The sequence below is a fragment of the Canis aureus genome, chromosome 2, assembly GCF_053574225.1.
Source record: "Canis aureus isolate CA01 chromosome 2, VMU_Caureus_v.1.0, whole genome shotgun sequence".
NCBI lineage: Eukaryota > Metazoa > Chordata > Mammalia > Carnivora > Canidae > Canis > Canis aureus.
The window spans coordinates 16,633,671-16,654,937 of record NC_135612.1 but is presented as its reverse complement, the minus strand read 5'-3'; the positions used below and the strand labels follow the sequence as shown (position 1 = coordinate 16,654,937).

Genomic DNA, 21,267 nt, shown 5'->3' with positions numbered 1-21,267 from the left:
AACATTAGCTAAAATACAGTGAGTAATGCACTGGGGCTGAAAAGATTTCAGAAGGAAAGCATTTATCATCTACTATTTAAGAATGACTGTCAGCTGGGTATTTTATCACTTGAACACCTTGCTCTTTGTCATGAGAGAAAGAAGTTAACAGTTTTCATAAGAATAAATAGCTCAGGAAATAATCATCATATTCATAAACTATATGAGCCTTTCTATTATTTCATGATGATGGTGATCTACACAGGTTTTTATATTTTTAAGACCCTGGGTTTTTCCTTGAACTCTTACCAGGAATTGTCAAGATATGGCTGACCCATAGGTCATTATTTTTCAAAATAATTGGAATTCCTCAACTGTATAGTGAGTATCTTATTAAATATAAATGAAATGAAGAATTAAATATCTTCATTTTGAAAAGGCTCTAGTATGAAGTACTTGCTATTCACAACATAATTCTTCCTACTTTCTGACTATCATTAAGAAAAACTTTTCACACAGCTACTGAATAGTAATCTTTAATTTTGGGTCATTTGAGCTCTCCCCCATCAAAAAATTTAAAAAAAAAATAAAGAGATTCATTCTTTTAACATGCGCATATTTAATTTCACTTGTTAAAAGTTAAAAGTTGGCCTTCTGTTTCCTCTCACATTAAGTCTTTGTCTCATTTGGTGTCATATATAACTTCCATGCCCAGGGATTTCCTAATAACCATAAGCAATATTAGACTAATCTTGTATTTTAAAATAATTTTATCTATGACTTTCAAGTTTAATAGCAATAAACCTGGAAGATTTTTAAAACCATTGTTTACTTAGTTTCTTTCACAAAGACCATTATAAAAGGCAGTAGAAATACAATTATTACAAATAAAGATTATACAAAAACACTTTCAGGTGTTGGATATAATCATTTCTGTTTGGCCTTCTGAAATAAATGCGTAAATGTTGCGGTTTAAGTTGTACCCACCATAGGTAAAAAATAAAAACAGAATGCAACAATTTTGTCCACCTATTTGTGCAAACATACTTCATATGTGACCGAGGAAAATTCTCATATGATCAGTTCATTAAATATTCCAAACATAGATTTCTTGAAGACTGAGTTGAAGTCCGTGTCTGACGAATGTTTTCCATCAAGTACTCTGCGTTTCCAAACTTAAAAGTAAAACAAATAATTTTTTCTATTTCCTTGTGAAATACACAGCATCCTTTCATATTCATTCTTTTAAGATTTTTTTTCCCTCATAGCAAGCAAAAGAAAAAAGATACAACCAGGAAATTAACTTTCTCCCATTTTTCTTGTTTTCTTTTGCTTGTGCTCTCTCCCTTCCCTCTTGGTTTCCCTGAAAGATTTGGAATGTATAGTAACACCTGCTGGGGTGGTAACAGCAGTTGATCTCGGCCTTAGTGGTGCCCTGTGCGGCCTTAGTGGTGCCCTGTGCGCACTTAGAGTGGCACAGGTCACTGTCTCCATACTCCTTCCGTTCATCACATGGTCACGCCTGGCATCAGGAGGTTGGTCACTGTGAAACATCTTCATGCCCACCGTGGCAAGACCTACAAACTTGGGGCTCTAGGCAGTTGTGTCTCTTCCCAAGCCCAGTGGAACTGAGAATAGAATCTTTGTCCTTCCACTACAGATGGTCAACAGCCTGGAGTGTGCCAGTAATCTGAGAAGAGGCCAGACTTATTTTAATTACAAATTACTCCGTCACTTCACGTTTGTTATCCCTCTGTACCTGTAGTTCATGCACCAGACAACTTAATACACATTATTTAAATACTCATCAAACCCTTCCCCGTTTCAGCACTTTCCACCTTTCTCTAGAAAGCCTACCCGTTTGTAGGGATTTATAACCATAAGTGCCTGAAGTCAAGTTTCAGTTCTAGGAAATGTGGGGTAGATGCGACTTTAAAACAAACTGATCAGACATTGGAACAACAAAGACAGGAGGATTAAGGCAGTCTCTGAAGATGAAAGTGTAAAGAGATCTTGGGGGAAAATCGCTTGAGAGGAGCCTTTTAAAAATCAAACAGAAAAACTCTCATCAGTGGTCTCTCTCTCTCTTTTTTTTTAATGTTAGCAACATGTGCAAGGAGTTTTATTTATCAAGTCAGTCTTTAAATAAATTGTTTAAAAAGAAGTGAAAAGCAGGTTCGTAACCCTTCAGCAGTTTCCCCAAAGTTATTTAGCATTATTGTCACTAAAAAAACACTTCATAATTTCAGAACATTTTCCAGCAAAAATACATGGAACTGAAGGGAAACCCATGTGCCCATGTGGAAATACTCAGCTGCTTCTCCTATATTGAACTATGTGCATTCACAGGGAACACATGACATATTGCCTTGTTATGTATACACTTTTTTGTTTAACAATGCCAAAAAGTGATAACTTGGAGACAGAATTATGCTGACAGTCACCTGTCATTCATTGTCCTTTATTCTGACAACCTCAGGCATTCAGGCATGGATTTATGGGTTTTCCCCCCTTTTGCTTTATTTTTAAAGGGGTTGGGGGATGGGGGAAAATATCAGAGGATTCAGTCCTGAATAGACTTTTGTTTTGCTCTTTCTTTTACCTCTTGACTGTGTCAAATGCACTGTGTCTCTCATGCAGTTTCTCTCTTTAGAGAGCCTCGGCTGGGCCAGCTAGTTAGTATTCAGAGACAAGGCAAAGAGGATAAAATTCTTCTCTCTGCTTGCTGAGACCGCAAATAAGCAATTAGACTAAAAGCAATGTATTGGAGAAAGAAGGCCATCGCAGACATCATTGTTGACTGGAACCTGCCAATATAACTTTAAAATCGTAAAAACTTCCTAGCACGGAGAAATAGTCACTTAGAGGCACATAAGTTGGTTAAGACACTAAGTCGGTATTTGCTACAGACATTTCTGCTGTGTAATGTACTCTGTGAACTGTAAGATTTTCCATTTAATCTTGTTTACTTATTGTAATGAGAAACAAATGGGTGAAATTAGCAATGGTGATAGAAAATTCAACCTTTTATTGTATTGCATGTTATGAAAACATTTTCTAGATTGGCATGTTGCTCCCATTTTCATTTGAGCTCACTTTAAAGGACTGTAATGGAGGTCTGAAGGTTACAAACTGTTTTATGTCTGACCAAGCAATATCATATATCTCTGCTGAAGAGTTATATGAGACATTTAAAACAATATATGCCAGCCTTTTGCTAGGTATCAATGATTGCACGTGAGGTCATTCTTAAGGCTATTCTTCTTCCCTTGAATATCGAGATTGCATCCTGAGGTTCTAGTAGTGGATGCATTTCCTATTCAAATGCTCAAATACAGCTACTCCGTTCGTTACATTAGGATCACCTGATTCCATATTGTGATAGACCAATCTCCAGTGAGCCTTCAAGATTGTCCCAAGTGATGGGAGGTAGCAAGTAGACCTTCCTGATTTGGTGTATTGAACCCATCCCTTTTCCTTTTTCCACCCCCATCTTGCCAAAAAACATTTCCCAAAAGTTGAGAAATGCTAGCCTGATGAATTTATTTTTACATTTTCTAAGCCAGGAAAAAGAAAGGAATCTGGATTATTGACATTCTTTACCGGAACTACAGTAGACTAGAGTTAGCAGAAAAAACTGCTAATCATCACAGTTTTCGTGTTGGAAGCAATTTGCCTATAATTAGTAAGTTGATAAATACCAACAAAATGGGTGCTAAAACGAACAACTCTTGTGCTGAGAGACATTTGACTCTACATTACACTTTGCATTTTTATATATGCAGCATTACATTTTGTTACAAAGAGCGACAACTTTAGTGGCAGCTGAAGCACTCTCATCTGTCTTCTGAAGGAAAGCAGACATACATCTTAATATAACAACTTCTTTTATAAAACATATCTTTTTTTTTTTGAGGAGTAAGCAAGGCAAGGATAAGGAAAGAAGTGCGTATTTTATTTATTTTATATAAAATCGTAGCAAAAGATGGAAGACTTATTTTGCTAGATAATGAAATGCCATAGCACATAAGATTAAAGATTAAAGATTAGAGTCCCCACCCAGGGACTCGGGGTATATTCTTCATTGGTAATACCAAATTCACACTTGTTTGTAGATATTTCTTTTCTGCATTTCGTGTGAAATGATTGTGGTAGGAAATGTTCCAACTCCATTTAGAATCCAGCTCATGACCATTCTTGTTCGATTCAAACAAGGAAATGTGCGTGGTATACCCATACGTGACACAAATGTTTAATCCCAACAAACAAGACATGGTATACTGTAATCTTTAAAACCAAATATGTTTGCATGTCTGAAATGTTTTAAGAGAGCACTAGCTTTTGCGAGAGTCTAAATCACAACAGCTATGCTATACATAATAAATAAAAGAATATGATAGCCTTATCAGTGATATGCTGAAATTCTGACTCTCATTGTTATCAGAAAACATAATATCACAATAAGTTTGATCTATATTATCTGACAGAACAGAAGAGATTATCCTAAAAGAATTGTGAGGGTGTAAATAAAAAAAAAAAATCTTTATCTGAATGTGATTGAGAAAACACTACATCTTTCTAGTGCTTTTTAGAAGTCTGCTGTTTACATCTCTGATATAATTTTAGGAGCATCTTTATCTACAGCCACTTCCTAGGTAACTTGATTAGCACATGTGTCCTTAGCCTAACAGACCATGTGGTAAACGGATTGATCGCTCATTTTCAAGCATCTTTTAATCTAACCCTTAAACTATATTCCTGTACTTTAATACATTCGACTAAGTTTGCTTTCCCTTTCCTTTTAAACAGCACACCTTTGGTATTCCTACATACCGAACAGAGACAGGAAGAGATGACCCCTGGCAAAACAAATGCATGTTTTCCTTCCCCTTTTCAGAACATTCTCTAGTGGGTGGTAAAATATTTAAGCCATTTCAAAGTCATGTAAACTATCCCAAATATGTCAGGGGAAGAAGCAGAGGCTGCAATTCATTATTTTTCTGCAAGGAGTCAACATGAAAGAGAACATTTTAAAGGGCCAAATAGCTTTGTTTTACTTTACAGTTCATATCAGTAATTTCATACCATGAGCATTTTGCTTATTTGAGATACAACATGTCTTTGATCAGTAACAGATTGATCATCATGGAATAAAAAAGCCGAGATTTTGAGGAGGTATATATTGTGGTTATCTGTAGAGCACATGTACCATCTAATTTATTATTATTATTGATAGTATTATTACTTTTATTATCATTATTGTTTTCCTTCATAACCAATGTAGTTGAAGCCCGGGCTTCAACTCATTGGGCCTATCTGGTTTTAATGATGGCTTATTATAAGATGAGATCAAGATTCATTTTGTTAATGTAAATTGGTTCATGGTGTGCTATTTGACAAAAAAAAAAAAAAAAACACAAATAAATGTTTTCACATCGAAATGTAATCTTATGACTCCTTTTTCAAAGCCTTTCTCTTACCTATTTTCCAAGATCAAGAACAAGCTATTTAAAGAGAGTCTGAAAAAATAATAATAAATAATAAATAAATAAATAAATAAATAAATAAATAAATAGAGTCTGAGATTAAAGAGTGAAGCTATGCAACTTGGATCTGGTCCATTTTGCTGCCATTTTTATCACCAATATTATTTCATTTATTATCGGTCCTCTTCTCTCTATAGAAGACTCCGTTTAAGAGATGGTGGTATTTTGCGCATTGGCATTTAACCGAACTGGGCAGAATATGTATTCCTTTGTGAAACAAAGTTACAGATAGCGAGCTGCAAGTGTCTGTCTTTGTGCTTGGTTTAGTCCCAACCTTTTTTTGCCATTCAAAAACAATGCTGACACATGCATGAAATGCCAAATAGCATTAGTGTAATAAAGGAGTTAAACCAAACCCAAAGCACGGTCATATATTAAATTGTTTTTAAAAATACTGACCTAAGCACCTCTATGAGATGTTATTAGTAAAATTTGAAGAAGAAGAAAAAAGACATTTGGAAGTGAGATGTGCTCTCCTTTGTAGCCTGTATAATTGCTGATTTGCCATCATGTTTGCTTGCGATGCCTTTGTCAGATATTATTTCATGTCTCTTTGTCAAAGGAGAGGTTTTGAAGCCTTTTTTTCTGCATCTGGGCAGCTGCTGTTCAGGGCTCAGACCAAGCCTCCCAGGGCTACAGCAATGTGTCCAAAAAGCTTTTGGTAAAAAAATCTTTTAAGCAGGCCCTCATTTCCACTCACCAGGTCAACGCATATGTTTTACCAAAAGAAAAATTCTAACATTTCAACATCGACTTCAAACACCATAAGTGGAACTTAGTGATGATTTTTCATTAAGACTTCGTGTTGAATAACTCTTGCTCACCCCCATACCGGGGGAAATCTAAGGCAACTGTTATGTCACCTTCCCTGGTAAGTGGTGATTGTCGAGAATTTGATGATTTATCAGGCTTTTCTAACAATGGTTGGCATTTCTAAGTAGATACCTCCCAACACATAGTAAGTCCATACAGAGTCAGAGGGAGTAGAAAGAAGTTTATTTTTCCACCCATTTACTTCTTCCTGGGGTGTTAAGCAAAGAGGCTATGGTAAAGCTTTTCATATCAGCAAGCAAAAACGGGAAAAGAAATAACTGTGGAACATACAATAATAGGACTGTTTCCTGCACAAATCCAGCTACTAGGAGAACTATTCAATTAGGCCTCACGGTTACTTTTAATGAGGGTTGTTGTGGAATAAGTGGAAGCATCTGTTACCCATGAACCACCGCAGTGGCTACACAAGAAAACACAGTTCTCTCTTCTATTGATTGGGACTGGTCTTCACGGAACATTCTTATTAGTATGCTTAGAACAACCATGCAAATCTCTAAACCAAATTAATTATTCTTGGCATTCCCCAGAGATAATCCCACAGTCATTTTTTACCAAAGTCAGGGAGCAAGGGAACCCTTTTTCTGTACATATTTTACTATGGTTAGCGATGCCTAATCGTCCTACTGTATGTTGCCCGATTTTACCAGCTACAGTCTGAATTCATTCCCATCCTCTCCTTAAAAGTTTGAAACCCCCTAGTGACAGGAATATTAATGTGCCAACACTGTCATATCTATTTCAGCTCATACATATGCAATGTCTTTGTTTTCAAAGATTTATGTCAGACTTTGCTGAAGTGAGGTATCCTACCATTTTAGATAATAGCATGCCAAAGTGATGTTATCAGCCACATTCAGCACTCACTCAAGCAAACGGGAGGAGCATCCATTCCTTCATGGCTTAAACTCATAGAAACTGTTATTTATCCTTATTTGATGAGAAAATCTTTCAGGGGGAAACGGTGTATTTTTAGGCGAAGATTATGGCCATCCTGTGGATTATCTTTTAATTAAGAATGGATGATTTGTGCCCACTCTGCTGTAGCAAACGTCTTGCTGTTAATGAAGTTTAAAAAGACTTACTTTATTTAATTACAGCTAATCACCAGGGTAAAATGTGGAATTTTCTTTGATCCTACATGTATTGTGGTAATCCCTTTGGCAGATAGCATCTCCTCAAAATATTTTGAGTTTTTTTTGGCGGTCACATCTTAGCAGAAGGTGGAACCACCTTACGCTGAAGGATTTCTTTCACTCCCTCTGTAGTTGCCTACCCTGGCATAAAAATTACATGAAATTTTCTTACAAGTCAAGATGCTCCTTTAGACAGAGAGCGTTGAAGCCTCCCAGTGTTTGAATCTTTTACTTTGTCTAATATCCAGAATAGGGTTCTTTTCTCTTGCTCGATGATTTAATTCAACCAACATTATTGGGCAATGTGAACGTGCCCGGCACTGTGCCGAGCAATGGGACTAGAAACATAAAGAGAACACAGACCCACAATAAACCAACCTCTACAGATGAACTGTGCTCACTTTCTACTGCATGCATTCCATGTGGACATAAATATGCAAATGTGCTTTCAACCCAGCGGTTGCTCTGTCTTTGGTTTAAAACCAGGAATTGCTTCGCCTTCAGTTTGGTTTGTTTCTAATCACCAGAATTTGCTCACTTGAGCCTTCTAAGAAAAAGCAGGGCTCTACTTTTTAGTTTGTCCTTCAATCTCTTCCCTTTGGAATCAAGTACAATATGTTAACCCCCTTCATTCCTTCCTGAATCCCAAAGAAAATTATTTGTAAGAATACATATCAAGCCAGTTCTAATTCTAGGTGATGTCTGTCTCTGACTTTTCATCTTTATAAACACCAACCTTAATCACATCCGCTAAAGGGAAAAGGCAAACCTTGGATATGCTTCCTTTATTTACTCTTCTGATTATAAATTATTTTTTGGAAGTGTGAACCCATCCCCAAAACTAATTAGCATGGTTTACGTTTTTAATCTCAAAGACATCGTCCTGCTTTTCCAAAAAAAAATTACCTTCTTCTCCTTTTTCTGTTTTTATTCTGTAATCTTCTGTCCTTTTGATGCAGACAATGTAGGCTTGTTTGGCATAAAGGCCCCGAAGGGCAAGGTTGGCTCCCTGAGGAAGAGAAGAAAAACTGTCTGTCAGTGGGCGGCAGAAGAGGGGACCAGCCTGACCTACTCCACCCCAACCGCCCACACTCACTCAGAGATGGGGTCACAACAGCATCTGAACAGAGTAGATGGGCTGGTTTTTTTAGAAAACAAAACTTTCCTGGAAAATGACTATGTCTAAACTAATCAAAACGAAAGAAATATAGGTCTTGGTACAACTTTTTCATGACTTTCCAATTGGCTGATTTCAAGAACATAAAAATGAAAACCCAGCAGTACCCCCAAACAGAATCCTCACCCAGGTAAATCATTACCTTTGAAACAATATAAATAATCTATTAACTCATTACTCTATCATTTTCAACTTAAAAAGAAGAAAAAAATCTTCTGGGCAGAACTATTTGCTCACATCTCCAAATATTTTCTACTCTGTTTAACAAATGTGAGTTTCTATGAATTCTTCTGGTTTGCCAGGATGTGAGCAGATTTCAAGTAGGTTTGTTGTGAAATCAGTGCAAGGTCTCTACTTCACACCTAGGGTTCCATTATCACACGGCAATGAGAACTCCCTTCCCACCATCTGCATCTGAGCGCTAGAACAGATCCCGCCCTTGCATCCTTCACACTGCCCCACACCCAGGTGGTAACTGCTCTGCCACTTTACCCAGAACTCTCTGCATCCTAGTAGTAGACATTTAGACTCACAAAGTCATTAAGATTAGAGGAAGTTCTTCAAAAGTGCAATTCATGCCTTAAAAAAAAAATTAAACATTACAAAGTAGGAGAAGCAAAACAAAATTTGTGGTAAGTTCCTGTAATATATTAAACATCTGCAGTTTTGTCTCTATGGGGATGTGGGGTTGTGCTGAAGTCACATCCTGATAACATCTGCACATCACTGATAGCTTTTGCTTTATTCTTTCTGGTCCGCTGATGAGAGATTCTTTAACATCCCTTCAGTCATCAAGACCCCAGTTGAATTTCTTTGCTTGTGACAGCCTTAAAGGTGGTCTCATTTACATTTGCGAAAATGTCACAATATAGAAAGATATTTTCAGTTTGATGTTTCATCCCTTCCTTTTTTTATCCGGATGCTAGTTTTAGCTTTTCAAATGAATGTCGATCTCAAAATAGATTTTCCATGAAATATATTTTGTCTGATTTTTGAAACACCATGTCTACAGCGGAAGATTTTTTTTTTCCCAAAAAAAGTTTTCAACGAGGAATGGCACCTCTGCTTCTGCTTGTACTGCGGGAACAGCTGTGTGCCATGTAGGGGCTAGCTGGTTTGACACCCAGTAACACAGCACGTACCAGCTATTATAAAAGGTCAGGTATTGACAGGATCAGAGTTTCTTTTGCTTCCCTAATGATCTCAATTACATCTGAGCTGAGTAAATAGTCAATAAGCAATATCATTAACATATGTAGAAAAAGCATTTATCTTACATTTCCAAGATGATTGGCAACGCCCTGTGAGGCTCCAGGAGGTCTTTGAGATTCCAGCTGTTTTAAAAGAAGATGGGACCATGAGAAGTAACATTGAGTATTTACCTAAGTAATCCTAACATATCTGAAAGGATTATTTATAATGCTAAATACATCATTTTTGATGCAACCAGCCATCAGTTAAAGGCAATATAGAAGATAACTTTACTGAGACCTATTACTTATAAATTTGAAAAGGATTACTTGGTTTTGAGCATTAATTTTCTTCATCAGTTTAGTGATTTTTCCTTACCTACCTGGAATTCACAGAGTTGAATAAATTGCTTTGCTGGCATTCTTTCTAAGAGTTGAGATCTTATTCATAAAACATACCCTTTTTTAATCTCAAAATATTTAGCATTTTTTTATATCATTTATTTCTAATGTAATCCTATTGTGGTTAGAGAATATACTCTGGACAATTTCCCTTTTTAAAAAAAATGTGTTGATACTTATTTTTCAGTCTACACTATTGTCTACCTTGGTCAGCTTCCCATATATACGTGAAAAGAAAGTGTATCCTGCAGTGTTGGGTGAAATGTTTTATAAAATACTGTTTCAGCCAAGACTATTGACAGTACCAAAAGTTCTCTACCCTTATCAAATTTTTTTGTCTATATGTTCTATCAATTATTAAGAGTAGAGTATTAAAAATGCCCAACTATGATTGTGGATTTAAGTACATCTTCGCTTCACAGATTTTGAGACTTGTATTTGTATTAGACAAATACACATTAAAAATGTCTTCCTGATAAACCGACCCTTTTATCATTATGAAATGCCCGCTTTATTTCTGGCACTACTCCTTGTCTTGAAGTCACTTAGTCTGATATTAATATAACCACACAGTGAGGAAACACAGATTTTATTTTTAAGTGTCTGGCTACATTTGTGGGTCAAATACTTAGAAGGAGTGCATCAACTTACCCGTCACCTTGCATTCCCATAAATATCAACCACAGGGGTGAATTTATCCTTTCACATCTGTAACACATAGCCTTCTAAGACAGGAGCAACTAGGGAAAGAAAAATCAACTAAGTGAAAAATAAGTGAGAATATGATACAAAATAAATCAAAATATAGTCTTTATTGCTCAGAAAACTTCTATCTATGATTTTTAGAATGATTTTAATATCTCCTAAAATTTTCAACTCAGTTATGAGCTGTTGTGAGTTGAATAGCATCCCCTCAAAATCCATATCCACTCAAAACCTCAGAACCTGGCAGCCCTGGTGGCTCAGCGGTTTAGCGCCTGCCTTCAGCCCAGGGCGTGATCCTGGAGACCCGGGATCGAGTCCCACGTCAGGCTCCCTACATGGAGCCTGCTTCTCCCTCTGCCTGTGTCTCTGCCTCTCTCTCTCTCTCTCTCTCATTCTGTGTCACTCATGAATAAATAAGTAAAATCTTTAAAAAACAAAAACAAAAAAACCCCAAAAACCTCAGAACCTTATTTGGAAAGAGTATACCTGATTTTTCCCTACCCCCTTAGATAAAACGTTCTTCTTGCCTTTACACTCACACAGAAAAATATTTTTATAGATTAAAAAAAATAGTACTGTGCAACATGTTCATACTATTATAGTAATTCCGCTTCAAGTTTGGCCAAAGATGTATATTAAATATCAAGTGACCTTGATATACATAAGAGAGAAATCATAAAATTATAATATTGACAACAATACTAATAAAATGCAAATTACTGCTAGAGGTCTTTGAATTTTGTAGGGAACATCTCTTCAAAGTCGATTATCAAGGTAGTGTCTCCAGAATATGTAGAACACAAGTTCCCAAGTCTCAAGAGGCATGACCTTGGCCCAGTCCTCCAGTTTCCAGAAAATTCAAGTTCTTCATATGTAATTGAGGGACATAACAGGCTTTCAAATATAACTTTGAAAGCCTGTCTTGTCAATTTTTAGTTGCACCTAGTAGGAAACAGGCCAGTGTTGCCCTATTCATGCTTTTGCAGTGTTGATTCTTGTTGTTCAGCCTGGTGTAACCTCTGAATGATGAGAAATCTGACGAAGCCTGCTGTCCAGTTTCCTTGCAAATCCATTTTTGGTCACAGTACTTATCAAGTAAAGCTCACACTTCAGTTGCAAGTATGAGTCTGTGTCAGGCATGTAGTTCACATGTCTTTCACCTCATAAGCATTTGGATTAACTTTTAGATTTTGCTCTCATGTGAGTAATTGAGATCCCCTAATGCCAGAACGTGCCAACTACTACTACCATTCCTGGACTTGATTTTGAGGTATTTGGCAAATTTATCCAAGGACTCTTCCATTCTCAGACTACAGCCTATATTTGTGATTCTGTCAAGGCAGTATAAATGCAATTCACTAAAGTTTAATGGGGGATTGATGGTTCTTAACAAACCTACAGACATCCTGGGAGATAAATTACCTGTGTTATTCTTGATTCTTTTAGGAGAACATTTACAACATACGTCTATCTTTTACTGTCACCTTTGGTGATCTTTTCTAATCTAATTAATTTTTGCCTCTTTAGTTTGCGGGTTTCAAACAAAAATATAGATTTGGTTGCAAATTCTTCATTTCTATTGATAATGTCCTTTTTGACATTTTTTCTTTACCAAGTTCCTTTGACCCCATCCACAGTCTCCTGATCTCTTCTTGCTTCTCTGATTACTCTTGATTCTTTCTCTGCATTTCCCTGTTTTTTTCCCTTTCCCCTAAGATTAGGTTTCTTCTCATAGATAGATCTAAGCTTTTTTTTCTTCCTTTTATAGTTTCAACAATGACTTTGGGGACACCTCAGTGCAGATGACTCCCAAATCTATACAATATTGAAAAACTTAACTATTATTTCTAATAAATCTCTTCTACTTATGCTTTATATTTCAACAAGTCTCAAAGCCTCATACATTTCTGAATCACTATTCATTCCCTTACATTCAGCTTTCACATGCTGTATGTAATTTAACCTCCAAATATTTTTTGAAAGCATTCCTTTCTCCCCATTTTTACTGTGAAGGTCATATTGCCAGCAGTGTGCCATATGTCATTCACCCTCAACAAAAAATGTGTATGTGTATATATGCACGTGAAAACATACATGTATTTATTATAAATGTTATCAATATAAAGGATGTGTAGCACACAATTTAAAAATTATAATAAAATATATACTATTCTTTGTTGTAAATTTCACAGATCCAGTTCATTCTTACAAAGTTCATTTATTGATTTTCACCAAACTCTCATACCCAGAGCCAATCAACAATTACAATTGATGACCTAATGAAGTTCTGCTATAAACATTCCAAAACAATAAAGGCATATGTAGGAACTTCACTCATTCAGTAATAACATGGCAACTTCTAGACAATAACATTTTATTTTATTATTTTTTTAAAGATTTTATTTATTTATTAATGAGAGAGAGAGAGAAACAGAGAGAGAGAGAAAGACAGGCAGAGGGAGAAGCAGGCTCCATGCAGGGAGCCCGACGTGGGACTCGACCCCGGGTCCCAGGATCAGGCCCTGGGCTGAAGGCAGCGCTAAACCGCTGAGCTACCTGGGCTGCCCTAGACAATAATATTTTATTAGAAAAATATCCTATGAATTTTTGTGCTATTCACAATGGAATGACTATAGACATGACATATTTTAAGTTTAATCTGCATTATTAAAATTTTCTTCATTACTTTCTTAAGTTGAGACAATAAACACTCTAAAAAATCAAGTCATGATTATAGTATTTGCCAATCACTGTAATGTAAATACTCTGTCATGACTAATTTCAAGCTACCATCATAATGTCACTAAAACTGAGTTAGGAAGAGATGTGCAATACTACAGCACTTTAGCTTGTGTACAATGCAGATATGCATTACCTGAAATGCATAGATAATAGTTAAGTATGAGTACTTTTGAGTATTTATTACCTTTATTTTTAATAGGAATTATTTAATTGGAAGTTCACTTTTAATAATGATTGTGTATAAACACTCACAAAATTCCTGAAAACTCAGCAATTGGCGCTCACTAGCAAGTACAGGCTGACTCCAGAACAGCACTGTCTATTGTACATCTAGCCTGAGCAATGATTTCCTAACTAGTCCTTTTCTTTTCTTATTACGAAGCCATCTTACATATAGTTTTCAGATGACACATAGATGCATGACTCCTATTCAAACATTCAGAATATTTCCCATTCTTAAGAGAATAAAGCCTGAACCTCAGACTGACATTTGGGAATCTAGGTCTGGACCTTCTAAATATCCCTCACCTCTCAACTTCTTGTTATAATTCACTCTGCCCACACTTAAATTCTCACTGTTTCCAAGATACTTTCTATATTCTTAAGCAGTAGTTTCGCCCAAGATTTTTTTCTCTTTCCATCCTTGCGCGTTCAAATCCTATACACACCACAAGATCAATTAAAAATTCAGATTCTGTGTGAATTTTCCCCTCTCTCAATCTGGAAATAACTTGTTCTTTTGCTTCTCTCATCACAGCACTCATTTTTCTACCTTGTATCCACTTTCACTGCATTTTTTTGATGTGTAAGAGAGTATTGTCATTACTGAAAATATATACTTTGTTCTAATGAAACTCAGTTTACAGAAGAGTATAGCAAGGCCACAGTTACAACACAGTATGCTAACTGCTACTGTGAAGGACTGCACCTTAGGCTACTAGTCAAGCAGAGAAAAAGGGAAAAACATTGTAAGAGGCTCAGCCAATTTCGGCAGTCTCCCACCCCCGAAGGAAAAGTCTATCGGATGCACAGATATGGCAGGAGTGCAGGGCACACAGAGGGCAAGAAATGAGGTGTGAAAGCTCGGCAGAAACCTTCTATGGCAACAAGCTGGAACTTCATTCTGTGGGAAATTGAGAACTTTCAAATGATTGTGTTCTCAAGTAACTATCACTTTGACAGCTGTATGGAGGGTGGATTGAAAAGATGAAAGATTAGGAAGGGAAGACCAGACAGAGTCTTTTGAAGCAATTTTGGAAAGAGGACTGCTAAAGCACTGAATTGAAGTAGTGACCGAGAAATGGGAACTTAGCTAAAATTAAGATTATTTAGTGACTGGATGTTTGAATGAGAAGGAAGAGTCAAACGGCCTTCTGGTTTATGTCTTTGTTCAATGGATGGGCAGTGATACCTTTTCCTTAGTAGGTGGGATAATCATATAATTGACCATTCAAAGCTGGACAGGTTTAAGAGCTAAGGAAGATGCAAAAAATAATGGGAATTATAGAATTTTAAAATTATTTTGCTTTGGCTAATTAGCTGTTCTTATTTTATTGGTGGGGCTATGCAGCAGATCTATCCAAAAGTAAAATTTCCAAAATAAAATTATTTCTAAAACAGTACTACTTCTATTTTCATGAGTAGAATATGTCAGTTTGTGTAGACATAATTATGAGTTATATGTGTACCATAACCAAGTCTGCATATATATATCTGCTCCATAACTTTCTTAATCTGTTAAAAACATTGTTTTTACTATGATGCCACTCTACTCCAAATTTCGTTTGTATGATCACCGCAAAAACAAATAGTTTTATTTTCAGTGTTGCCCTTTGTAAAGAATTTACAATTGAATTTCCAATAATGTCATGCATTTCATCTATGACAAAATGCACTTTCAAAAGCTTTACTTCGATTCTGTAAATTGGATGGAAAAAAGTAAACTACTTTTGGAATTAATTTTCTACTTGAAATATCTGATGACACTGACATAAAATTGACATCATTTAACTCTTTAAGGAGTTTTTCTCCTAATGGGTCAAAAATAAAAACAATCACTTCATTTTTTTATATACAAAATAAATCTTGGGATCAAAATAAATGAAACTAATTGAGATGAGCAGTCATCTGATCTAAATGAAAACTCATGTCAAAGAGTAATAGATAAACATATTGACTATATAGGTAAGTGTTAAATAATTTACTTTGGACTCAGTCTCTAAAAGACATTTCTTTTTTACTATATACACTGATGGTGCCTAGCAAATTGTCATCTTCTATTTACATGTACAGTTATGTCCCCTGAGGACAGTGTATAGTAAATGTCAGCTAACCTTTTGTGCAAGTTAGTCAACATCAAAATATCTTGACGATGATAAACCAATATTTAATTGTTCAACAAACATGCACTTTTGTTTTTCAGTTTAATTTTTTGCTTGAAAGGAAGTATATTGTGAAATAGAAAAGTATTACCAAAAATAAAACAATTGAATAGTTACAGAGTTGCATAATACAATAAATATCAAAATCACTTTAACAAGAGTGTATCAATTATTATTTATATTTTCTGTGGCAGGCTGTGCTCAGCCTTTATTACCTGCTTACATTTCATGTATACACAATTTATAGTTTCCCATTTTCCCACTGACTCCACTGATAGATGACTGCACATCTCACAGGTCTCTGTATGGGCCCTGGCACAACTGGTTTGTATGCTGAGTACCATCAGGGGCATCAGAGTATAATACCCCACTCATTACTCCATGGACACCACATGCAGTTAGCTACTTCAGATGAAATGGAAGGTTAGCCACACTGCCTCTGGAAAAAAGCTAGGAATAGAGAAATGGTTTATCACTGGTAATTGAATGAAAACTCTGTTCACCTTGCATATTACTACCCATTATTGGATGAGCCCATGGCAGAAGCTAGTGGAGTTCTACTAAAGTCCTGTAAGACTAGTTTAATTCAACCATTAATAATATTCTGCTAAAAATAAAACGTTGGAAACAAACAGAAAACTAGACAAGATGCTGGGCCAACAGGAACAAATTTAACTGTTCAGGAAAACTGGGATGTATAGTCGCACTAGTAGCAAGTCTTCCTCCAATGGCCAAATAAATTGATTTGAATTCCCAAATTACATCTTGTTTTCAGACTATGTGTGGGCACACATTTTATTAATGTGTGATATTGTTGGCAGTTTTCAGATTTTAATTTTCTATTCCAAATTCCAAGATGTCCTTTTCGTATCCATATTTTTGCCTTTAATGAAACTGATTTGCCAACATTCACCATGGCCTTTACCGTGTATTTGAAAAATATGTATTTGTTTTTTCATGTTCAAGGATATTTGAAGAGGGACAAATCTTGGAGGGAAGATGATTTCAGTTTTGAGCATGTCAAAAGTGAGGTATCTAAGAGACGCGAATGAAAAACTAAGTAAGAAGACAGATATGTGGATCTGAAGCTCAGGAAAGGGCTCTATGCTAAAAATACAGATTTGGGAATCAAACTTATAAGAGGCAATTTGAAAACACAGGTGTAAGTAGCATGTCTGCAGGGAAACTGAATAGAGAAAGCTCAGGCATAGAACACTGAGGAACAATATATATAATTTTATATATATAAAAGGCCCTATTACTGCAGGATCCAATTTCAGCCTGGTTATTTACCAAGTCTGCCATAAATCACTCAGAAAGAACTGTTCTATCTAGGTGTGTCCTCCACAGTCATGGTTTTCCACATAATCTTACTCCTGGTCACAAAGGTAAAGCCACCTCTTGGGAATGAGGATCTATTCTGCGCCTATTAGAATTATAAACAGTTAAGAAGTGTAACTGGATTGTAAGATCTAAACTCCAGGGTGGGAGAACAGCCATATTCTCTAAGTGAGGAGGGAGAACTCAAATGCAAATGCAAAGACGTAACATATGGCAAGTGACCACTTTCTGGGTTTCCTGCTACAGACTTTTCTGTTCTTGGTTCCTATTTAATTTATTTTATAACTGTCAATCAAGTATCTTATACAACTATTAATCAAGCACTATTCATCATGTGCCAGGTACTGAGATGGTATTGATGGCCCCAGTAATAAAGGAATAAATTCTGTGGCCTCTTGAAGCATCCCTTCCTGAGGTTTGTGTATACTCTCTTGCTTAGAATGCCATATATCCTTATAATAAATTTCCCCTGGATTCAATGTTAGCTTCAGCTGATTTCTATTGATAGAAACCAAAAAGCCCAAGCTTTTATATGGCTAATATTTGTATCTTCCTCAAAAGAAACCCTGGTAGCTTATGCTTTATCTCCCATTGATACACAATAAATGTTTGTGTCATTAGTGACTGAATTAATTAATGAATGGATTGCTATCTAGTTTTAAGAATTCCTGAAAGCCCATCCTAACTCTAGCAATAGATTCTAGGAGCAAAGCATTTTGTGGCAAAAATGTTGCTTTCTGCTCCCCACCCCCATCCCAGCATCCTATCAGGAATCTAGCCTACTTATAATCAGACCTTCTAGTTTGTTTTTCTTCAGGAAGAACAAAATCCTTTAGGCTGAGAAATCCTGAAAAGCAGATTGACATCAAACTTGTTTGCATGTTCCAAAGTAAGCATTTCAAACATGTGGCTCTGCTTGGTTTCCTATGGAAAAGGCAGATCCCGTTTCTTGCTATATGAATTTATCGTTAGCCATCTTTGAGGATAGCTTTGTACAACAGTCCCCATCTCATGCTTTAACTTGTGACTTACCCTAAGACTCCACACAACATGAGATGCTGCTTCATACCTGCATTCAGATGTCAAATGTAAACTGAAGGTAGCTATTGTCTCTTCTCTGAAGAATCTGTAGTGTAATACCCCGTTCTTCAAACATAATCGCATAACTGATTAATCATCTGTAGATTATATTCTTTGACTCCAACTCCAGTGGAACTGAATTGAGACTGAGTTCCACATTCGGACTGGTGAGAAGGTGATTGAATCCAGGAAATTTCAATGTTGTCTTCTAGGTTCCTGGCCTTCTGTTTATGTTCCTCTTTCTCCATCTCAATGGCAATTCCATCCACACTGAAAAAGCATTGAATTTTCTAAGTTTCTTTCTATGATATTCCCCACCACACTCACTCATCAAAAAGGAAGAAATCTAATATCTGCCATTTATAGATGTTAACTGATTGATTGACTGATGACACTTGCGTGTGAATGAGATTCTGTAAATGCCTAACCATAGTCAGGCTTGTGTATTTTAAGCCTTTTGTCTCTAATTATGGAATGAAAGACAGTATTCCTGTTAAAGCAATTTCAGGCATTTGCAAGAAGAAAGGCTAGAATGTTTCTACAAGGTAGGGCCTACACTAAAGGCAAATCCGTTTGACTCCTCTTAGGATAATTTACATGCATTCAGAAAGAACATGAGGCCTCTCCTTGAAATGGCCTCTTAATCATTTAACAATGGGTTCAGAAGGGCCTTTTAGATGCTGGTTCCTGGGTACCTGGTTACTACTGTTTTCTGACTTCTCTGTAAGCCTATAGCCATCCTGCCCAAAACAAGTGTTTTGTAATCATCACTTCTATAGGAGCTTCACTTGATTCCAGATCAGGTAAGACCATGGGGTTAAAAGGCAAGGCTACTAGAACACAGTAGGTAATAAGAAGAAGGAGCCAGAGGTAGGCTATGGTGTGAGTTAAGACCAGTATTCAGCACCATGATCAGACTCAAAACAAGCTTCCAATTATAAAATAAATAAATCACAGGGATTAAATGTACAGCATAGGGAATGTAGTCTCTAATATTGTAATAACATTGTAGGGTGACAGATGGTAACATTTAATCAAGGTGAGCACTGAATAATGTATAAAATTATTGAATCACTATATTGTACACCTAAAACTAACATAACACTGTATGCCAACCATACTTCAATGAGTATACATTTTTTTAAAAGATGGTGAGTGGAGATTTCAACTCTCTGGATTAATAAAATACTCAAAGAGCCTGAAGCAAACATCGGGCAGAAATGCAAGTCTCAGCAGAAGGATGTAAAGACACTATCTTAGGGACATCTGAGTGGCTCAGTGGTTGAGCCTCTGCCTTCGGCTCAGGTTGTGATCCTGGGGTCCTGGGATGGAGTCCTGCAGCAGGCTTCCCATGGAGAGACTGCTTCTCTCTCTGCCTATGTCTCTACCATTCTCTCTGTGTCTCTCATGAATAAATAAATAAAATCTTAAAAAAAAAGATACTATCTTAAGGATGAGAGTCATCCCAGGCAAAACTGTGGTCTTTGTGAAGGAAATGGCAGATTGAAAGTGCTGCTTTGGAAACCAAGACTAGATAAATCACCAAGATACTAGTCCCAAGAAATAGTTATCACCCTTGGACTAAGGCAAAAAGCTCCCCCACTCTAATTCCTGTATTTTAGAGAACTCTTTTGGGGCCTTCCTCCAGCCATGCTACTTCCTGTGGAGCAAGGAGTATACTATGCTAAGAAGACATACCCATCTGAAGCCTGTAACCAACCTTCTAAACTCTGCTCACATGACCCTGAGTTTGCTTCTAGGACCTGAATAGCCTAGGCCCCCTTTCCTTGTCCATTTTCACAGTAACTAACAGCATCAGCTGTATGGGCACCACAAGACTACAAGGTAGCTCTGGGGAAGAAGGGAAAGTGGACAGAACTTATATGCAGACATGCGGCTACAATACCCACCCACGTGTACAGAAGATCTCTTCAAGGTGCAGAGTGAAGCTGGAAGTGAAAAGAGTAGGGAAATAGCCAAGGGGACTTCCATTTGTACTCTTGGCTTGGTGCTTTTTGACCAAAGAAAAAATTGATCCCAAAGCATGTGGTCTCCTTGAACATCTAGGTAAAAAATTAAGAAGTTACAGATCAAAGGTTAGTGGACTCCAAAGGTAAAGATTTAATACAGCATTCTATTACTCTTCCTCTCATAGCTGATGGATAAATTACCCTACTCTATGTTTGTTTGGTTGTTTTCCAATCATTGCCCTTCCTAAAAGAATAACCATCATTTTCAAATGTATAGGGTTTTATTTATTTAATTAGTGCTGAATGTGTTTGAAAAATTCCAATTTAGGGATTGCAAATTCAAATACCTAAGGGTTCAGGAGTGGGAAGAGCCCATGGTAACTTTGGGGTATAGGAATCATCCAATGGTGTCTACATTTTGAAAACAAATGAACAGGGGCACCTGGGTGGCTCAGTGGTTCAGCCTCTGTATTTAGCTTAGGTCGTGATCCCAGGGTCCTGGGATCGAGTACTGCATCGGGCTCCCCACAGGGAGCCTGCTTCTGTCTCTGCCTACGTCTCTGCCTCTCTCTCTCTGTGTCTCTCATGAATAAATAAATAAAATCTTTAAAAAAAAGAAAACAAGTGAACAAAAAAGACAATTTGAAGACAGAAAAAAACATTAAGTGAATGGGAAGAATTTAGGCCCACTAGCTTGCAACCTCTAAATAAAACTTCTTCTTCTTGACTTCCTAGGATATATCCCTATGCTTTCTTTGGTATTTCTGAAAATAAATTTTTGTTTAAA

The 21,267-nt window shown here is 36.6% G+C and overlaps 1 long non-coding RNA gene across 1 annotated transcript in view; it reads right to left on the bottom strand.

The window, feature by feature from the left end:
* LOC144293663 (uncharacterized) overlaps positions 1-21,267 on the bottom strand; it is a 652,264-nt gene that overhangs the window by 41,920 nt on the left and 589,077 nt on the right. Inside the window, exons 20-24 of the long non-coding RNA XR_013360887.1 lie at positions 20,421-20,573; positions 18,500-18,780; positions 10,913-11,001; positions 9,947-10,003; positions 8,399-8,501 (exon numbers count right to left, since the gene is read on the bottom strand). This is a non-coding gene — a long non-coding RNA (uncharacterized LOC144293663). The remainder of the gene's footprint in view (positions 1-8,398; positions 8,502-9,946; positions 10,004-10,912; positions 11,002-18,499; positions 18,781-20,420; positions 20,574-21,267) is intronic.